Raw genomic sequence first — 23,270 nt, 5'->3', positions numbered from 1 at the left:
TGTATACTATATAATATACAACTGGTAAATATTTTTTTCTTTTTCAAATACTTGAAAGATATAAAAATTAAAATAATTATTATACTTGTAATATTTATTAACAATTACTCGATACTTTGAACATTTGCTTTGAACATGATTTAATAGGCAATCTTGACTACATACATACATGCAAATAACATGTGATTAGAAAGTCGAATAAAATTCTTGTTACCTCGGAGAGACAAGAGGACTTCTTCGTCATCTGGAGACACAAGTCCCAATCTGCTTTGGCTGTCTCAGCCCATTCTTATGTCAGATGCAATTACTGCAATTGCAGGCTCTGTTCTGACCACTTGCAGTACTTCTCCTATTGACCCCCCTGAAGTTAGACGATCAGCTCTGGGTACCTCACTCCTGAACAGCTGAGTCACATTTGAAGTTTCCACTACCCATTCAGTTTTGGTCTATAAGAACTCACAGAGCTCAGGAAGGTACTATACTTATGATAACAGTTTTATTATAGCAAGAAAAAAAAAGGATACAAATCATAACCAGACAAAAGAAGAGGTGCATAGCATGAGAGGGTTCCAACATAAAGCTTCCAGTGTCATCTCCTTGTAGAACCAGGAGGTATCACTCCCCCAGCACATCAGTGTGTAACAACATGCACAGAATATTGTCAACAGGGAAGCTCCCTCGAGTGTTGGTGTCCAGAGTTTTATTGGGATTTCATTAAGTGAACATGATTGATTGAATCATTGGCTATGCGATTGAACTCAGTCTTCAGCCTCTCTCCCCTCCCTGGAGGTCCGGTTGATACCATGTGACTCAAAGCAGCAACCCTCTAATTACATGCTTGTTCTTTCTGGTTGTGGCCAGCCTCCATCTTGAGTCTATCTCATTACCCCAAACTATTTAGGAGACCACCATAAATAACAAACACACTCTTATCACTCTGGGAATTCCAGAGATTTATAGGCTACCTCTCAGGAACCAGGGGTGAAATGCCAGACAAATTCTTAAATAAACAGAACTAAAACACAGGACTAGTTTTTAAGCCAATCCTTAACAAGATGGCAGACTCTTAGAGCCTTCTCCCATGTCAATAAATGGGATCTGAAATTGTTCCTGTTGCTCTAAACCTGGCAAACAGAGCCAAATAAGTCTCCTCTCTCAGGGTTACTGGAAAATGACTCTGTATCTCTGTGACTGGCAGCTCTAATACGGACACACTCCATCTGCACTTAGGAACAAAATTGCCTTTAATCGCTATAGTTAAACTCTGCCCAAAGCTTTCCACTGTCTTAACTTTCACCCATCTATTTAGATCCCTTGAACAATGACTAAAGCATGAATTTGGACTGAGAAACTTAATTCCCTCTAGACAACGTGACCTGGGACTGTTGGCTTCTTTCTACTCTCCCTGCCAGTTCACCATTAAGGACTCAACAGAATGTATACACGTTATGACAAGATAAAGAAATCAGATTTCAGACAGGAAGCTCATCGTTAATATAAGCCTGTCAGGTGTTTTTAAGGGAAGAAATTAACAAAAATTATTTTCTCATGGTATTGTATTGAAGAGAATCTTTCAAAACAACTTAGAAAGAAAGTCAGATCTGATGGTTTCCTTTGACTATTATTTCATTCATTCTTAAGAAAATTGTTAAGCTTTGTATAGTGCATAAATGATTGCTTCATTTGTTTTAGTAATCTTTTCAACTATGTGATCAGGGTGATTATAAGATTATTAAGCTGGCTTACTGTTACCTACTGTTGGCATGGTATTTTAGGAAATATGGTAAGAATGCTGAATGTGGAACTGAAAAATAGCTTAAGTGTCCATAGTCTTTGGTAGAATAATCACTACTTGGATTATTTCAGTGAAATTTCAACAGAGAAATCTATGGTAGATTGAATTAGTAATGAAAATTGTTTAATTCCCTCTAGTCATAATTACACCTACACTTTGAAACAAAGTGTACTACCCAAACCCTCAGCCATGTGACTTGCTTTGGTCAAAAAAAATGTTAACAGATGTGACATAGCAGAGGACTGAAATGTGCTGGTACCTGGCCATGCATCCTGCAATTCTGTAGTTACCATGAGAAAAGCTTCCCCTGGATAGCTATTATAATTGTAGCCTGGACCCCAGAATCATCACACATGGAGATCTGAGCCTACCCTTCAGTGGAGACTAAAGTGGACTCAGACCCAACCCATAACTTGCAGCCAAGACCAGCTGAGCCCAGCCTAGTCAGTCAAGACCTAGCCGATCTATTAACATGCAAAAGAGAATAAACGATTGCTACTTCTAAGCCACTGGATTGTGATTTTCTAAGTGGTTTTTTGTGGCAATATTGACTAATGTGGAAATTTGTACCCAACAGTGGGGTGCTGCCATATCAAATATTTGAAATATGTGCATCAGTTTTGGGATTGGATGGTAGAAAACAAGAAGCCTGGAGAAAAGTCTGAGAAAATATTACATGGAGACAACACGTGTTAAAACTGTCACCTATGAGAACCTCAAAAAGAGAAAAGAAATACCTATTGAATTTCCAGCATTGGAGGAAAAAAGTTTTGAGGCAAAGGTTGAAAATGTGCTGATTGGTACTAACTGCATTTGATAAGGTCCTACAATATTGAGATGAGCTCAGAAAAGAACTTACTGGTAAATAAGAGTAAATAACTGTTGGTTTAAGCCACTGTGTTTGGAGTGGTTTGTTACACAGCATTATTGTGGCAATAGTTGACAGATATAGAACCTAAAATCTACATTTGTTTTAATCCAACAGCACTATGGTCTTCTTTCCCTCTATAAATATCGGCCAGTCTCTATGCTGGGTGTTATGAGGAATACAAAAGAAAAGGGAAAATTTAGCTTACAGAATTATTGATATTTGTGGGTCTTATTTTTAGATGAAGTGATTTGAAATATAATATTTATTGAAAGGGAAGTTAATACTTTAAAAATATCAGTAATTTTATAAACACAAACTGCTTTACATTACCTACAGATCTTTCTTGACTTACAATGAGGTTACAGTCAGATAAACTTACCATAAATTGAAAATAACATGTCAAAAATTCATTTAATATATTTAATCTACTGAACATTATAGCGTAGCCAAGCCTACTTTAAACGTGCTCGGAACACTTACTTTAGCCTACAGTTGGACAAAATGATGTAACACAAAGCTTATTGTATAATAAAGTGTTGCATATGTATGTCATTTATTGACTACTGTACTGAAAGTGAAATAGAGAATGGCTGTATGAGCACAGAGTGCTTGAAAGTACATCAGTTCTTTAACCTTACGATTGCACGGCTGACTGGGAGCTACGGCTGCTGCCGCCTAGCATCATGAGCATTGTACTGCGTCTTGCTAGCCCAAGAAAAGATCAAAACTCAAAATTTGAAGTACAGTTTCTACTGAATGCATATTGCTTTCACACCATGATAAAGTCCAAAACTGTAAGTTGAACAATCATAAATCGGGAACTGTTCATATTTTTAAATAGGCTCTGGCATCCTTACTACAAGACATTTTAAATATTGAAGGGTTGATAAAAACTGAATAATTCAGTATTAAATTACGTTATACTTACGGGTTTTGCCTGTCAGTGAAAGAACAATAAATATTCTTGTATTTATTTTAATTGCTGGTTAATGCACCTCTGAACAAATTAAGACATCCCAGAGTTGAACTGAACCAATATGGCCAGTGTGATTAGTTTGGTTTAAATCACTACCGGAGTCTTAATTCTATGAAGAGACCTCATAAATTCTAGCATGGTACAGGCCAACAAGGTTGCAGTGCCAGGGTTAATGTTTATGCCTGTGTCCTGGCTCAGTACGTTATCCCCAAATGAAGACCAGCCTAAAAGCAGTCCAAACATGAGATGGGCTGCCAGAGTAGATTTCCAGCATTATAGCAACTTGTATATATTTATTCACCTCAGTTGTCTGATTGAGAAAGAGTATCTATATCTATAAAGGGCAAGTACCTGGCACACAATGGTACTGAAAATTGTCATAAAATGAGAGTATGAACATGATTATTATGTGGCCAAGAAGTTCACCATCTGACAGATACAACAACAAAGGCCACACCTTGTATTTACTTAGGGAAATTTTGTGCACAATCTCAAATTATTTTTTTACCCTCCCTCCCTCTGATAGCCCATCCTTCCAGAAAGAAAAACAAAATTGAAATATGGGCACTAATCAGAAGAGGAGAGGAAAATCCTCACTGTTACTGGGAACCCATGTAAGACTTTCAAATTTCAATTGTGTCAAACATTCCAAGTTTAATATAAATGTTTTAAAATACTTTCTCACTGCATGCATTTAAACATATACAGAAGGCTCATCCAGTAAAACTAAATGATTTCTTGTCCCTCAGTGAGTTTTCCACTTTGAGTCACGAACCTCGTAAGCTTCATGATCCTCTCAACAGGGAGACCTTACCACATGCTACAGATTATATTTTTTCTTTCTTTCTTTTATAGCTGGAAAAAAAATTTTCTGTTTCCATTTCTTAACTTGCAATTTTATTCCCTATGCCAAACCAGACCTTTGGCTGTCCTTTACCTAAAAATATAAGTTTTCCTAGTATTAAGGACTTTTAAAAATTTTCCAGAAGAAGAGGTTTGTTATTTTTACTTAGTTTTTGGTTTTGTTTGCTGAAAAATAAGATATATGGAGACACACTATTTTTAAAGGCTCACTTTAATTTGTTGGATGATGACCAACCTAAAATATGTACTGTTAATATGGAATATGAAAACTCAGGAGACATTTCTAGATCAAAGACATCAGGCATTAGTAAGAGTAAACTAAACCAACTCTTGGAGTAGGATTTGCTTCTGTAGGATTCTCTTGTGACAAAAATCCCTTGTTAATACCTTCCAGATCAATCAAAATATTAAAGCCAAGTTTATTTACATCCGTCAAATGCAGTGAGACCCACTGACATCAGGGCTATGGAATTCTGGGTTTCACTTGCCCAGGAAGTTCACAAGCAGTAACAATAAGCTATTAGCATATTTCCCACAGACAGGACAGGGGATGACTGAATATTTAACCAGTGCCAAAACATCAGAATGTACCTCTTCTACTTAAGAATGGAATCTGTCAGCTCCTAAATTTTGTGTATTTTCAAGCAGTTAGCACAGTTTACTGTCTGAAAACCATCACGTCACCGCTCTTCTTTTTTTTTTTTTTTAAGATTTATTTATTTATTTTAGGGAGACAGAGAAAGAGAGAGCTGGGGGAGGGGCAGCGGGAAAGGGAGAGAGAGAAGCCTGGAGCAAACTCCCCGCTGAGCATGGCGTCAGATGCAGGGCTCCATCCCAGGACCCTGAGATCATAACCTGAGCCGAAATCAAGAGTCAGCCACTCAACTGACTGAGCCACCAAGGCGCCCCACATCACTGCTGTTCTTATAGCCAATTGCTTCATAAATGTTAAGTTAAAGGATAATTTTGTACATCTAACCATAATTGGCAGACAGGGATAGTGTGTTCCATGTATATTTTATCATTGACCCAAGAGGGGAGATCAAAAGGAGGGAGGGAAACCACTGCTCACTTTTTTGGCATACAATAATTGGCTGTTTTGTAAAAAAGTAGATGAATCCAGAAAGCATGCATTCAGTTATTGGGAGAATCTGATGTCATCCCATCAAGAGAAACTGTTCAAGTTTCTATGGTATTTTACATCTGCAAGCCACAGCATTATTTCCATCAGCTGTTAATGCTGCTACTAAAATTAGGGCCAGGAACTCCATCCACGGCTGAAGTGACTTAAGTGGGTTTGGAAATAACATTTGTTCATACTCTCTTTATAAGGTTATGGTTTGGGTAAGTATGGTATGTTGAAGGAGCTCATTTGTGGGATTTATTTCTACATAAGTAACTGTAGCCAAGTTCAAGGGGTATGATGCCTATTTGAGATTTCTCAATTCTACTTCAGTGGGTTGGAATACCCTGATCCAGTTTGGCTCAGAGATAATATTTCCTCTGGACTGGAGTTGTAAAGAAAGCAATTTAAAATGCATAAACACAGTGCCTGAGCCATGCAGTATATCCACCACCCAGCAGGGCATTCACACTAAGCACTGCCTCACTTCCTAACTACTCAGCTGAAGTCCTTGCTCCCTTCCCAACTATTAATATTCATGTGAATTTGTACCAGTGGGGTCTAGGCAGAATAAAAAGCATCATATTGGAACATCATAGAATAACCTGAAATTTCTAAGACCAAATTTCCCCCAGAACATGCTTTACAAAATGAAGAACCAGAAATTTTATTTTGTCTTAATTTTTGGTGTAGTAAAAAAATATGTTTATATATATAACTGGATGTCAGGAAACCTGAGTTTTAGCTTTGGCTCAGACAACAAATAATTAGGTAATTTAACCAATATATATATGAGTGTTCGCTATGTGATGATCATAGTAGTAGATGCCAGAATGTAGAGGAAATTCCTAGTTGTTGCTCTTAACAAGTCTACAGTCTGGTGGTGGAAGCTAAATGAATATTTCATTTTGGCAGGTAAGAACATTATCAGTCTATAGACCCTATCAGTAAAGTGGAATAGTTAAAGCAGCTATTATTTTAGCTGTGATTTTATGATTTGGTGTAAAAAATATATCTCACAAGTCAAAAGTTTTCACAACGAACCATATATCGAGCACTATGCACTGTACTTTATATGCATGCTGTCTCTTAATTCCCGCAAGGACACCATGAGGCAAGATACTAATGCAGACATGTTATATGCTTGGCCCAAGGTCACACAGCTGGTAAGTGGCAGACCCAGAATTGGGATGCCAGTCTGTCAGCCTCCAAAGGCCATGCTCTTACAACTGATGCAACACTTCAAAATAGGAGTAAACTAAGACTGTCCATCAGAGATATGATTAAGATGGAAATATAGCCTACAAGATAAAAAGTCATGATGCATTTTCAGGATGAAACTAATGTGTTGAAGGGAAGATTGAGAGGAATCATTTCTAGATCACATCTGTTTAGAGATTAAGTACAGATATGTACTATTATATTCCATAATTTATAGTTTTCTTATTAAATAATAATCAAGAGAAGAACGTGAGCTGGAATGTGGTGGTTGGGAATCATAAAACATGTTTTTATCTGCATACATTTATTGCTGGCTGGCTGACGAGGAAACCATGCGACAATCCACAGAGGCCCCAGCGGGGTGTCCTGGAAAGAGAGTGGCCCGGGAGCCCGACTCCTGCCAATGACTCTGCATGGCATTGGGAACTCATTTCCTTGAACTAGTATTCAGTGCTTCTATCTGAAAAATTAAGACAGTGGATCTGGTCCAGTTTTTAGCTTTTTGTGTCTGTTTCCAAAGGAATTAAGCTCCATGATATAGTCTGACTTTGGAAGTAGAAAGCCCAATATCCACTTAATATATATATATATATATATTTATATATTAGACTTCGGTTTTTGCTTCCTGTTCGAAATACTTTTTCTATCTCTAGCCCTCACTGGAACACACACACCCTTTCTCTCTCTCTCTCTCTCTCTCTCTCCCCCTCACTGTTTTTCTCTCTTACCTGCCTAATCTCCAGTCATTCTTTCAGGTCTCAACTTAGAAATCCCTCTGTTAGGCAAGCTTTCACTGACTCCCAAAGTCTTAGTTAAGTGTGCTCCTGACTCTATAAGAACTCTGTGCTTCCTCTGTCACTGAGATGTTGTGAGGGTTGGATTCAATAATACATGTACAGTGCTTGTATCATGCTCGGCTCATAAAAGTACTCAGTAACTATTAGCTAACGTAATCATCACCATTATCATCATGATTATCAAGCTTATGACACTATGTTTAATTAGTCTCTTTGAATCTCTGTGTCATCTACTAGATGTTAGGTTTAGCAGGGACCATAATGGTCTGACCTACTGTTGCATCACCAGCAGCTTAGCACAGTGAATGACAAGAGTAGGTAAATATGTTTTAATTAATGTTAAATAACACATAGCAGTTTACACAAGGAGACTCTCATTTATGCAACAAAGCAAGTTAAGCCTGTGAACACTTATATTCTAGTGGAACAGAATGAAACCTGCAATTGAAATAATTATGTTATGAGGGTTATAATCAAATTATGAACTAAATTTTATGGAGACATAAAAAAAGAAGTAATTGATCTTGTCTGGGAGATGAAGTACATAACACTTGAATTGAGCCTTGTAGAACCAGAGTGATTTCAGCAAGCAGCAGAGGTGTGAGAGAAGGGTTATATCACACAGGAGAAAAATGGTATAAATAAAAACACAAGGTGGGAAACTGCAGAATGTGTTTCTATTACTGACTTACTAGATCCCTGGGAGGGTGCACTGGGGTCAGAGAGGTTATTGGAGAGCAAAGGGCGATGACAATGGGAAGACAGTTTAGACTTTTAAATGTCTTAAATGTCATGCTATTATATCGTGATATGGAGCTTTCAAAACACTTTTCCTGATCTCTTAGTCACCGCTCAACACCATGTAATCTGTATCTCGAGTTTTATGAAAAGCTAGTTAAGCATTCACCACAGCTATTCACTTGGGATTCTATTTTGACTTTCTGTTTAACATTTCCTCTTTTCCAGCCTCCACCTCCATTTCTGAAACACCTCTCAAATTCAAATAATTATGCCCACTCTCTGCTGCTGAGTTCAAGTCATTAAAATATTACCTACCTGATCTCTTATTTGCAATAGATCGTTCAGATCACTTCCAGTTACTTCTGAAACATTAAACACTGATCTGATCCATTGTTTCTAATCTAAATTTTAATTTAATCTACGAGAACCACTATTTATTTTTAAAATAATGTTTTCTGTGCTTGCTTTGGCAGTACCTAAAGTTGGAACAATACAGAGACTATTAGCCCCTGCACAAGAATAACATGCAAATTCATGAAGCATTAAAATAATAATAATAATAACTGTTATTATTATTATTTTGTGAGAAGAAAGTATTGTAGCAATGTTCCACATGCTAAAAGATTCTACATTTCTCTTTTATACTGCTCTATTGAGAGCTTGATCAGTGAGGTCATACTCAGTGGCTAAATTGTCATGAATCTGGTGAATAAAATCAAACTGCTAAGAAAAACACTTTGAAAGCCTGTGTGGCTCAGTCAGTTGAGCACCCAACTCTTGATTTCGGCTCAGGTCATGATCTCAGGGTCTCGAGATCCAGCCCTGCGTCAGACTCTGCACTCAGCGAGGAGTCTGCTTGTTCCTCTCCCTCTGCTCCCCCCACCCCGACTCTCTCTCTCAGATAAATATATAAAATATTTTAAAGTTTAAGTGAAAAATACTTTATAAAACAAATATTCTCACAAATATAGTTTGCCTTAAAAAACATTTCTAATCGCCAGGTTATAAATCAATATTCTTTTAATCTATTTATATCTTTTTCATTATTAAAGAAAAAGGTCTTTTCTAGAGAAGTCAGTAAAAATTCACTTCCTGATAAGATTCAAAATAAATATCGATTATTTTACTAGAGGTTGCAAAATCATGATTTTCCAATTCTATTATTCCATCAACATCTACCAGTAAGAATTCTTCTCAAAGAACATTATTTATTTATTTATTTATTTAACAGAGAGAGAGAGAGAGTACAAGCAGGCAGAGTAGCTGGTAGAGGGAGAGGGAGAAGCAGGCTCCCCGATGTGGGGCTGGATCCCAGGACCCTGGGATCATGACCTGAGCCAAAGGCAAATGCTTAACAAACTGAGCCACCCAGGCGCCCCAAAAAACTTGCCTTTATTAGCCAGCACTAGTTAGTTTCAGATTCATTTCATAAAGGAAAAGCAGGTTAAATTTTTATTTTTAGTTTTTTGCTTTTGAATAAGGTAGTTAATGAATTGAGTTTTGTTGGTTTTCTCTCTTATGCTATGAATTTAATGGACTTTTACATAACATTTTTTTTCCTAATAATTTGTATTCAATGTTCTTTTTGATGCTTAAATTTTACTATCTTTGATTGTTGAGATCCTCTTCATTTTGGCTTCTATGGCCTTTTGAGGTAATTCATTTTCTTTGATAGCTTGCGTTTTGGCATCCCCCAGATCTTAGGTTCATCTTCTATAACTTGGCTTAGACTTAGAAATAGTCATTCTTCTGGTGCTTTTATGGAAATAAATAAATATAGACCATAATCCAGGTAATAAATATGCTCATTGCTATTATTATTGCTTTTCAGCAGACAAAACCATGAAATAAGCTGGTGGTGGTTGTTATTTTTGTCGATTCTTGCAGATATTTCCAATTCAAATTGAATTACGTGATTTTTATTTCTTTGTTTTCATACCTATCTCTCTTTTCCCCTCTCACAATAAAATTTCTTTTGTGCTAACACATTAATGTAATTGCTTTCTTAGCTCTGATTGTCTATAAAACAGAACCGGAAGGAGATTACCTATTAAGGGTTTATTTATTGGAAGATGCAAACCCAAACACAAGACACGTCGAATGCGGGTAAAAGGGAATTGAGGCAGAGGAAGAAGCCTAGTCATGTAAGAAACCTTCCAATCAGGCTTTCATAAATGACTGGCCTCAGAATAGTCCTCAGTGGGGGAAAAGGAAGTGAGAAGAATTTATTTTCAGGCTTCCTCCTGACTCCTGGCGCACTGGTCAAAGTTTGTCTCAAGAGTTGTTAATGGCCCTACACTTCCGTATGTGTTGCCTGGAATTATCCAGGAAGCCTAGGGACACCAAATCCCACACTCTATTAGGCCACATATCATCTGAGTACACAGCACTTAGAGGAGCTAGAGCATCTTTGGGTCTGGTCAGGTCAGGTCTGTGCACTGGAGCTGATGCGGCTCCCGCCATGGCAGACATGATGAAGCCCAAACCCTCCTTCAGGAGTCCAAGACAACTGGGCAGTATTTGGATAGGAGGCTGGGGTAGCAGCAGCTGGGGCTCTCTCCTGGGCAAGCAGGCAGATGCCGAAGAGTCCACAATGGTAGAACCCTAAATGTTTTCACATCAAAACTGAATTTAAATCTTTAAGCCAAATTATATAGTTTCATTGAAAAAATGAATGGAAGAGAAAAATAATCATGTTATTTATCTTATTTTTAACAGTTATCTGCGGAAATTCATAAATTGGGTCCTATACAGTTTCTTATTCACTTCATCCTAACACACACACACACACACACTAAAATTAATGGTATCAATAATATTTCTAAAAGTTAGATTAATGAATGAAATGTAAGTCTTTTTTGAAGCTCAGTTTTGAATATATTTCATCAAGGATATACAGTCAAAATACTGGGCATAAAAGTCAATTACAATAAGTATTTTCTTCATGTATATATCTTGCCAATTTGACATATAATTGGTTCATTCATTTCAGTTTGGTTCAGTGTTTTAGGAATAGATATATTTTTCCATTTTGAAGTAATTTATTTTTGGAGTATGAAAATTATATATGTTCCCAAGGTGAGAATTACATAAGAAGACATATTTAGAGAAGTTCTGTTCTAGAAGTTAACTGCCTTCTTTATCCTGTACTCTTTCTCATTTAATTAACCATTTAATTATAACACTGATTTATCCTTCCAAAATTTCTTTTTACAAATATATATCTATATTTATATTTCACTACCACTTACACAAAATACAATTTACTTTTAAAAACTGTTTTGCATTTTGATTTTTTTTTTTACTTAATATAGCCAGTCATTTCAGGTCAGTGTATACAAAACTTCCTCATTCCTTTCAGTGTCTGCATAGTATTTTCAGCTTAATTTTAAAGAAGACTAAACCAGAGGTACTGTAGCTCCTTACTCTTTATTCTCCAGAGCCAGTACATTTTTGGGCACCCTGATTTAACTCATAGCGTAATTAAAGAAATGCTATAGTGAGTATTTCAGTGTTAAAATCGGAATGTTTGCAAATACTTCCTCCTTTTCTCAGGTCATCTTATTAGAACACTTAATCTCTCTAGAAACCTTGCTATGGACTGAATATTGATGTCCCCCTAAATTCATATACTGAAGTCCTAATCCCTGGTGTGATGGCATTAGAAGGTGGGGCCATTGGGAGGTAATTAGATTCACTTGAGGTCAGGACAGTAGTGTCCTTTTAACAGGAGGAAAAGAGACCAGAGCTCACTTTCTCCCCACCATATAAGGACATAGCAAGAAGACAGCCACTGCAAGCCAGGAGAGGGATCTCAACAGAACCAAACTGGCCAGCACCTTATTTTAGACTTCCTAGCTTACAGAACTGTGAGAAATAAATATCTGTTGTTTAAGCCACCCAGTCTATGATATTTTGTTATAGCATCTCAAGCCGATTAAGATAAACTTCAACATCATTCACCCATTGCCAGATTTAAATAAAATAAATAACTTAAGAACATCTATGGCATGCAGTTAAGTGGATTTATTTGACCTGAGATTTGTTGTTGTTGTTTTCAGCCAAAGCTTCAGCAGCTTTCTTTTACCTCGCATAGCAAATGAGAAGGAGCAATCTTCTCTGGAACAATCCAAGGGCAGGCCTCTCAGTACCTCTCATCAACTCTGTTCGGAAAGTCTCCGCAATGGGCTTGTTTAGCCTTCCCACATAGACTTGGATCTCATAGACTTCAGCTTTTTTCAATCTGAGCAGAATAGAGAAGAAAAAATTAGGGCATATCTGGCAGAGCAAAGTACTATGATTATCTTTTTTTAATCAGGAAAAAAATTACTTCCCCATAGTCTCTTAACTCTAGCTCTTTAGAAATGTTATCAAATTATTTTCTAAACATAATTTTTTTACTTTTGTTAAGGTTTTTATTTTAATTCCAGTGTAGTTAACATACAGTGCTATATTAGTTTCAGGTGTACAATATAATGATTCTATTCATCAATCAGTGCACATAATAATAAATATACTCTTTAATCTCCATCACCTATTTCACCCATGCCCCACTCACCTCCCCTCTGGCAAGGACTAGTTTGTTCTCTATTGTTATGAGTCTGTTTCTCAGTTTGTCTCTATTTCTCTCCTTTTTGCCCCTTGTTTGTTTGTTTTGTTTCTTAAATCCCACATATAAGTGAAATCATATGGTATTTGTCTTTTTCTGACTGACTTATTTTGGGGTTGGCATCATACCTTCTAGATCCATCCATGTCATTGCAAATGGCAAGATTTCATTCCTTTTTATGGCTGGATAATATTGCATTGTGTATATATATATATATATATATATATATATATATATATACCAGTTCTTCTTTATCCATTCATCTATCCATGGACATTTGGACTGCTTCCATTATTTGGCTATTGTAAATAGTGCTGCAATAAACATAGAGATCTATGTATCTCTTCAAATTAGTGTTTTTGTATTCTTTGGGTAAATACCCAGTAGTGGAATTACCTGATTGTAGGCTAGTTCAATTTTTAAATTTTTGAGAAACCTCCATACTGTTTTCCAAAGTGGCTGCATCAGTTTGCATTCCCACCAACAGTGCAAGAGGGTTCCTTTTTCTCCACATCCTTGCCAACACTTGTTGTTTCTTGTGTTTTTTATTTTAGCCATTCTGGCAGGCATGAGGTGATATCTCATTGGGTTTCGATTTGCATTTCCCTGATGATGAGTGATGTTGAACATCTTTTCATGTGTCTGCTGGCCATCTGTATGTCTTTTTTGCAGAAATGTCTGTTCATGTCTTCTGTCCATTTTTTAAAAGATTTTATTTATGTATTTGAGAGAGAGAGAGAGCATGAGCCAGAGGAGGGGTAGAGGGAGAGGTAGAAGCAGACTCCCCTCTGAGCAGGGATTCCTGATGCCAGGCTTGATCCTGGGATTCTGGCATCACAATCTGAGCCAAAAGTAGATGCTTAACTGACTGAGCCACCCAGGTGCCTCCCCTCCCACTTTTTTTTTTTTAAGACTTTATTTGTCTTCTTGCCCATATTTAATTGGATTATTTTTGGGGTGTTGAGTCATTTAAGTTCTTTATATGTTTTTGATACTAACCTTTTATCAGATATGTCATTTACACATATCTTCTCCCATTTAGTAGGCTGTTTTTTAGTTTGGTTGATTGTTTCCTTTGTTGTGTAGAAACTTTTTATTTTGATATAGTCCCAATAGTTTATTTCCGCTTTTATTTCCCTTGCCTCAGAAAACACGCTTAGAAAAATATTGCTACAGCCAACATTAGAGAAATTATTGCCTGTGCTCTCTTCTAGAACTTTTATGGTTTCAGGTCTCACAATTAGGTTTTTAATTCATTTTGAGTTAATTTGGTGAGTGGTTAAGAAAGTGGTCCCATTTCATTCTTTTGCATGTAGCTGTCCAGTTTCCCAACACCATTTGTTGAAAAGACTGTCTTTTTCCCCATCACATATTCCTGCCTCTTCTGTCGAAGATTAATTGACCATAAAATTGTGGGTTTTTTTCTGGGCTTTCTATCCCGTTCCATTTTTCTGTGTGTCTGTTTTTGTGCCAGTACCATATTGTTTTGGTTATTACAGCTTTGTCGTGTAACTTGAGATCTGGAATTGTGATACCTCCAGCTTTGTTTTTCTTTTTCAAGATTGTTTTGGCTATTTGGGGTCTGTGTGATGCTATACAAATTTTAGGATTGTTTGTTCTAGTTCTGTGAAAAATGCTATTGGTATTTTGATAAGGATTGAATTAAATCTGTAGATTGCTTTGGGTAGTATGGACATTTTGGCAATATTTGTTCTCCCAATCCATGAATATGGATTATCTTTCAGTTTGTTTGTGTCATCTTCAATTTCTTTTATCAATATTTGATAGTTTTAGAGTAAAGGTTTTTCAGCTCCTCGGTTAAGTTTATTTCTAAGTATTTTATTGTTTTTGGTGCAATTATAACTGGGTTTGCTTTCTTAATTTCTCTTTCTGTTGCTTCATTATTAGTGTATAGAAATGCCATGGATTTCTGTAAATTGGTTTTGTATCCTGCAAAACTATGAATTAATTTTTCAGTTCTAATAGTATTTTGGTGGAGTCTTTAGGGTTTTCTGTGTAGAGTATCAGGCTATCCACAAATAATGAAAGTTCTACTTCTTCCCTTTTTTTTTTTTTTAATCTGATTGCTGTGGTTAGGACTTCCAGTACTTTGTTGAATAAAAGTGGTGAGAGTGACTATCGTTGCCTTATTCCCAAGCTTAAGGGGAAAACTCAGGTTTTCACCATTGAGTATGAGGTCAGCTGTGAGTTTTTCATATATGACCTTTATTATGTTGAGGTATGTTCTCTCTAACCTACTTTGTCGAGGATTTTTGTCATGTATGGATGTTGTACTTTGTCAAATAATTTTTCTGCATCTACTGAAATGATTGTATGGTTTTTATCCTTTCTTTTATTAATGTGATATATCACATTGATTGATTTGTGAATATTGAATAACCCTCGCATCCAGGGAATAAATCCCACTTGATTGTGGTGAATGATTTTTTTAATGTGTTGTTGGATTCGGTTTGGTAATATTTTGTTGAGGATTTTTTCATCTATGTTCATCAAAGGTATTGGCCTGTAGTTTTTGGTTTTTTTGTTTGTTCATTTTGTAGTATCTTTATCCGGTTTTGGTATCAGGTAATGCAGGCCTTGTAGAATGAATTTGAAAGTTTTCCTTCCATTTTTTTGGAATAGTTTGAGAAGAATAGGCATTAACTCTTCTTTATTTTTAAAAAATTTGAAGAAGATTTTATTTATTTATTTATTTATTTATTTATTTATTTATTTATTTAGAGAGAACGTGAGTGAGATAAAGGACAGAGGGAGAGGGAGGGAAAGAATCCCAAGCAGACTCTGCACTGAGCTCAGAGCCCAGCTCGGGGACCCTGAAATCATGACCTGAGCTGAAATCAAGAGTCAGATGCTCAACCAACTGAGCCACCCAGGTGTGCCAGTATTAGCTCTTCTTTAAATGTTTCAGAGAATTCATCTGGGAAGCCATCTGGTCCTGGGCTTTTTTGTTTGTTGGGAGTTTTATGATTACTGATTCAATTTCACTGCTGGCAATCAGTCTGTTCAAATTTTCTATTTCTTCCTGATTTAATTTTGGAAGGTTGTATGTTTTAGGAATTTATCCATTTCTTCTAGGTTGTCCAATTTGTTGGTGTATAATTTTTCATAATATTCTCATAATCCTTTGTATTTCTGTATTGTCGGTTGTTATTTCTCCTCTTTCATTTTTGATTTTGTTTATTTGAGTCCTCTCTTTTTTTTTTATGACTCTGGCTAAAGGTTTATCAATTTTGTTGATCTTTTCAAAGAATCAGCTCCTGGTTTCATTGATCTATTCTATTAGTTTTTTTAGTTTCTATTTCATTTATTTATGCTCTAATCTTTATTATTTCCTTCCTTCTATTGGTTTTGGGTCTTGGTTGGTCTTCTTTTTCTAGCTCTGTTAGGTGTAGGGTTAGGTTGTTTATTTGAGATTTTTCTTGCTTCTTGAGGTAGGCCTGTATTAATATAAACTTCCCTCTTAGAAGAGCTTTTGCTGTCTCCCAAAGATTTTGGACCATTGTGTTTCTTATTCATTTGTTTCCATGTATTCTTTTATTTCCTCTTTGATTTCTTCGTTGATCCATTCATTGTTTAGCAGCATGTGATTTGGCCTCCTTATATTTGTGTTCTTTCCAGGTTTTTTCTGGTGATTGATTTCTAGTTTTATAGTGTTGTGATCAGAAAAGATGCATGGAATGATTTTGATCTTTTTGAATTTGTTGATATGTGTTTTGTGGTCTAAAACATAATCTATTCTGGAGAATGTTTCTTGTGCATTAGAAAAGAATATGTATTCTACCTTTTTAGGATGAAATGTTCTGAATATACCTGTTAAATCCATCTAGTCCAATGTGTCATTTGAAGCCACTATTTGGATGATCTATCCATTGATGTAAGTGGGGTATTAAAGTCCCCTACTACTATTGTATTACTACTGAATACTTTCTTTATGCTCGTTATTAACTGCTTTAAATATTTGGGAGCTCCCATGTTGGGTGCATATTTACAATTGTTATACTTCTTGTTGAATTGTCCCCTCAATGATTATATAGTGTCCTTCTTTGTCTCTCATTATAATCTTTGTTTTAAAGTCTGTTTTGTCCAGTATAAGTATTGCTACCCTGACTTACTTTTGACATCCATTTTGCATGATAAATACTCCTCCATTTCTTCACTTTCAATCTGCATGTGTCTTTAGGTCTGAAATGAGGTCTATTGTAGGCAGTATATAGATGAATCTTGCTTTTTTATCCATTCTGTCACCCTATGTCTTTTGATTGGAGTATTTAGTCAGTTTACATTCAAAGTAATTATTGGTAGGTATGCATTTATTGACATTTTGTTATTCATTTTATGGTCATTTTTATTTGTTCCCTTCTTCTCTTGTTCTCTTCTTTCACTGTTAGTTGTCTTTCTTTAGTGATATACTTGGATTCCTTTTTACAGATATACTTATTTTTACTGCCTTTCTGCTTCTTACTTTCTTTACTCTTGTTCATGATCTTTCCACTCAGAGTCCCTTTTAACATTTCTTGTAGGGCTGGTTTATTGGTCATAAATCCCTTTAATTTTTGTTTGTCTGAGAAACTCTTTATGTCTCCTTCTATTCTGAATGATAACCTTGCTGGATAGAGTATTCTTGGCTGCATTTTTTCCTTTCAGCACTTTGAATATATCATGTCACTCTCTTCTGGCCTGCAAGATTTCTGCTGAAAAATCACCGATAGCATTATGGGATTTCCTTTGTATGTAACTGCTTTCTTTTCTCTTACTGCTTTTAAAATTCTGTCTTTATCATTACTTTTTGCCATTCTAATTACCGTGTGTCTTCGTGTGGTCCTCCTTGGGTTCATTTTCTTGGGGAATCTCTGTGCCTCCTGGTTCTGGATTTCTGTTTCTTTCCCCAGATTCAGGAAGTTTTTGGCTACTATTTATTCAAATAAATTTTCTGCCCCCTTTTCTTTCTCTTCTCCTTCTGGGATGCCTATAGTGTGAATGTTATGATGCTTGATGGTGTCGCTGATTTCTATAAGTCCAGTCTTTTGCATAATATTTTTTCTCTCACTTGCTCAGCTTGATTACTGTCCATTATTCTGTCCTCTAGGTGACTGATTCATTCTTCTGCTTTTTCTAGTCTAGTATTTATGCCATCTAGTGTATTTTTAATTTCATTTATTGTGTTCTTAATCTCTGATTGGTTCTTTTATATCTCATTGTTAAGGTCTCACTAATTTCCATCACTTTTTTCTCAAGTCCAGAGAGTATCTTTATGATCATTACTTTAAATTTTCTGTCAAGTATATTAATTATATCTGTTTTCCTTAGGTCTCTTCCTATGGCTTTGTCCTGTTCTTTCATTTGGGACACTTTCCTCTGTTTCCTCATTTTGTCTAACTTTCTGTGTCTGTTTCTTTGTGTTAGGAAAGACAGCCATGTCCACTGCACTGGAAAGTAGTGGCCTTATGAAGAAGAGGTCCTTTAGTGCCCTGCTATGTAGCATGCCCTGTTCATCAGAACCTGGTGCTTCAGGGGTGTCTCCTATGTGTGTTGCATGTGCCCTTCTGCTGTGGCTGAGCCAATTTTTCCTTCAGCCCAGTCATCTGCAACGGTTCTTTGCCTGTTGTGGGTAGTGATTGGTTCCTGTGGTGTTAATGGGCCAGTCTGGTGACTCCTTGGGCTTGAGTTTGGTCAGACCAGGTGGTTGCCAGAGATGTAGTAGCACCACACTGCCATGCATTTTCTTTCTATTTTCCCCTGAGAAGCTTTCTTTGGTGTGTGGGGTCTGCAGTCAGACCACTTGTCTGCCTCCAGCCCACTTCTGGGACCCACATCTGACTGGTGTGTGTGGTTATCTTTCCTTCTCTCTGAAGCAGAAGTCACTTTGGAGTGGCACTGGTCACTGTAAGGGCTGCTTACACACTTCCAGGCCTGTGGCACAGCCCTGCATGAGCTCCCAGAGAGTATTGGAGAGGGAAGATCCACTGAAGCACAGCACTGGGGGGCAGTGTGGGGGGTGCGCAGTGGTGCTAGCAAGCTTTATGTGCCCTGGGTTCTCTGTGCAAGGGGCCCTTCAGTGCCAGGGCTGCAGTGGGCTATCCAGAGGGGTAGATTGGTGGGAGCACAGTGCAGGGGGGATGGGGGACATTGCTAGCAAGTTAGATAACAGGTCCCTTGGGTGGCCATGTGTTTACACTGTGGGGTGGGGGAAGGAAATGGTGCCTGTCAGTTTCTTTGTTCCTGGAGGAGTTCCCCAATGATTTCTGTCCCTCTGGGACCTGATTTGAGATTAGCAAATAACTCTGTATGAGCTAGCACCTTTCAAACTGCTGCTTCTATGCTGTATCTCTGTGGGTTGCTAGTTGTGCTGTCTCTTTGAAGGTGGGCAATCAGTTTCCTCTGGCCCTCCTGACTCTCCCAGAGCCAAGCCTACTGATTTTTAAAAATTCCAGGGTTTAAGTCTCATGGGTTGTAAGAACTCATGAAATTCTGCCCCTCTGGTTTTCAAAGCCAAATGTTATAGTGGTTTGTCTTCTTTGGAGGGCAGGCTCTCCATTTTGGGAGTCTGTTTCACTCCCCTCTCTGTGTCCACAGAGTCCCTCCCTCCCATGGACAGTCCCATGAGTCTGCTTACTTCCTGTCTCTTGGCCCTTCCTACACTCTTCAGTGTGGCCTCTTCCCTACATTTAGCTGTGGAGCTTGTTCTGCCTGTCTTCAGGTCATTCTCTGGGTTATTTACACTGATGTGAGTTTCATGTAGTTGTATTTGTGGGACCAGGTATACCTAGGGTGCTCCCACTCTGCATCTTCCCCCTGAACATAAATTTTTAAGCAAAGCTATTTGGTTTTGTTATAAGACCAATGAAAAAAAGATTATTGTTACTCATCCCTCCCCCCTCCATTGTCAAAATGTTTCCATACCCTATTTTGAAATGTCTTTGATGAGCAGAAGGCTTTAATGACATAGATAATTTGGAGTAGACAGTGTTTTACTATTTTTAATATAATTTTACTGTTATTCATACACTAGTTCTATTAATCTACCTTTACTACAGGACATATCCAAACATTTAATTTGCTAAGATGTTTTCTAATATCAAAGATGTACTATAGTGAGAATTGAAGAGGTAGTTTTTTGAATATCTGTTCATGGTTTTCCATTATTCCTCACATGACAAAATATCCATCTAAGCCTCTGCCCTCTCTCCATGCTTTATTTTTATTAGCTTTTCCCCACAGAATAGAGAGGGGATTGTGATTTGTCAGACAATGAGAAAAGCATTAGGCCAGGTTTTTAAATGGGAAGGTTTACTGTGACTTAAAGATGGGATCTTGTGCTCCACACATGATTTGCCAGTGCCTTGCCTCCATTCATGCAGGCGAGGTTAACCTCCTACCTCTCTGTTCAGGTTCTTCTGTTTGAGACTAGGTAGATACAGCATCTGACTGTCCAGAGTAGATGACCAGGATAACAATCCCAGAACAATTACATGATGGAGTAAAAGACTGAGGTCTTTCTCCAAAGCAAACATCTTGGGCAAATACTAGGAACTTAACCTTATATTTATAATAAATTAGGTACTTTGTGTCTCTTTGAGATTTTCCTTCTGTCTTTAAAATTCAACAGTGAAAAGTGAGTGTATTTGGGCAGTACATTTGAGCACTAACACTTGATACGGAAAATTCTATAATGCCATTCTTTCCTTTTTATGTCCATAGAACACCTTCTTCTACTTCCATCATTACCACAGATCATCTACGAACATCTTTTTAAACTCTAGAGATCCAGACTCTGATCAGGTGATAACAGATTCTAGACCCAGATAGGCTGAGTTAAAAATCTCTAATCTATAGCTTACAAACTGTGTGATCCTGAGCATGAAGTTGCCCTTCTGTTCCTTGGTTACCTCGTCTGTACACTGACAATTATAAAAATATAATAATAATAATATAACAACATAATATAAAATACTATATTATTATACTTATATAATAACAATTATATTAATCCTAATCCTATGTAGTAGGACCTAAAGAATATGAATATATATAAATATATACATACATAATATATATCTCATACATACCATATGTATAAAACAGTCCTGGCTTATGAATTGAAAATTCTGGTTTAAGGTTTTTATTAATTTGTCTTTATAATCTCTATAATTTATTTCATGGCATTGAAAGTTGCAAGAGGGTAGCTGGTGCTATCTCAAAGATACAGTTGAAATATTTTTTTAAAAAGCATACATACATATATATGGAAATGGGAATATTTGATAATAATATGATAATGCAATAGAAAATGTGAGTTAAATCAGACAATTAAAAATACTTTGTGAAGAAGGACAGGCAAAATAACATAGATATTCTTTGATCTGTCATAGTTTAAATGCAGATGTATTTAAAAGTCAGAAGTTAAGCTCTCAAGGTCCTTTGCAAGGCTCTAATTCCATCACACAAAGGAAATGTTCCTTTTTGAGATGTTCCAATTTTGAGATTAATGCATGCACATTTTCTATTAAGATATACATAGAGAAAGAAAGTTAGGTAGACATACATTGTTTAATTCAGATTTGCCTACTTACAGATGGTAACATTCTGTGCAATAATAATGCTCTCAAAACCATTTGCAAATTTGTCCAGCACAACTCTGCCTTTAATGATGAAGTTTCCACAGTGGCAGATGGCAGAGTGAGCAGTGAAGGATGCTGCCGACCCACCAGGGTTATGTCTGTCACTAAAGCGATCTGGCTCCAAAAGCCGAAGTCTGTTGAGGTCATACTGGCTATTGCTCCATTGGAATGACTTGATTGATCACATTTGTGGTTATTCCATAAATGATGACCTTCTAGAAGGGGTCCTGGCAGTTTCATCCTGCTGTAGGAGAATGATATAGAGAAACACACAGTATCTGCAGTCTATCGACATATCATAGAAACAAAGGGGCAATTTATGGAACTTAAAAAAAAAAACACATTCACTGGATGTTGCTGTTCCCTTCTTATGTCTCAATGGTTAAGTAGCTTGTCAAAACTGCTGCAGTACTACTTTTAATATTGTCACATTTAGAGAGAGAAAAGGAAATGAGAACAAGATAAAATATATTTTTAAATGAATTTTTTAAAAAGCAAGGATTATTGTTTTAATGAGAGCATATAAACTTGAATTGAAATCCAGTTATTCTCTAAGCACCTAAAATCGGCAGAGAGTGTAGATAAAAGAAAATAAATTTAAAAACTTCAGTGACCAAGTGAACCGTTAGTATATTGTGGAGAAAATTATATGCTATTCCATGGGAAGTTTAACCCAATAAAATACCACTTATGAAGTATATTATATTGAAATCATCAAGTTCCATTTATAATGTGATATTATTGGACTCATTTATCATATAGCAAGTATGTGAGTGTACTTTTCAAAACTGAATTTATTGTCAACAGCACTTACACTGGAAGGAACAAAGTGCATTCCTCTGTCCCCATTTATTGAACAGTAACACAGAAAATTACAGAAAAATATTAATTCTCTTGTGTCACTGGCTAAAATAAGAAGAATAGCTTTTGTGTATAAAGTTACTCATTAATAGTAATAGCAACAATACTTTCATTGATAATTACTTGCTTTATTCAGAAACTTCTGAGTATTGCATTAGCTGTCTTCAATTCTTATGACAACTATAAGACTTATTCCATGAGGAGCCAAGCCAGTGCTGTGCTGAACCAGTGAGAGTTTCTTGTGAAATTTTCAGGAAATTTGCAAGCTATTGTTAAATATGGCCATTAGTAAAAATTAAATTATATAAACTTATGATTACATAAATTATATTTAAAAAGGTAATACATAAAACTCATCATGCTCTAAATATTTCATTACATTTTACTATTATCTATGTACTTGAGGTCTTTTACATTTATGGTTCGTGTATGTATATGAATGGAATACTATACAATGGTGTGCTACTGTGCATGTCTTCCCAACTCTGTGTTCAGTGATGCCATACTACGCAGGTAGCTTTAAATCAGCCACAGTGGGATTGTTTATACCCTGGAACTGGCTCTCCCACCCCAAGACTCAGGTGTTCAACAATTACTAGTCTATTACTATGTGAGACGTGTTGTTCTGACTTCAAGGCACATTGTACAGTAAGCCATGCTGTCTCCTTTTGAATGGTTTGAAGCACGGGTTTTCTTTATGGTCTCTACTGGCTTTGGGAGAGGATTTGGGCATGTGTATAAGCTTTTTCTGGAGAGATAGTCTGTAGCGTCTA

General features: G+C 36.6%; 1 long non-coding RNA gene and 1 pseudogene across 2 annotated transcripts in view; both read left to right on the top strand.

Moving 5' to 3' along the window:
- Positions 1–23,270, top strand: part of LOC144381258 (uncharacterized) — a 54,124-nt gene that overhangs the window by 8,043 nt on the left and 22,811 nt on the right. The gene's annotated exons all lie outside the window — the stretch shown is intronic.
- LOC118521108 (U6 spliceosomal RNA) lies at positions 8,846–8,942 on the top strand (annotated as a pseudogene).

The sequence above is a fragment of the Halichoerus grypus genome, chromosome 3 (genome assembly GCF_964656455.1).
Source record: "Halichoerus grypus chromosome 3, mHalGry1.hap1.1, whole genome shotgun sequence".
Taxonomy (NCBI): domain Eukaryota; kingdom Metazoa; phylum Chordata; class Mammalia; order Carnivora; family Phocidae; genus Halichoerus; species Halichoerus grypus.
Note: the sequence above shows the minus strand (reverse complement) of the source record. Positions and strands in the feature narration are given on the sequence as shown.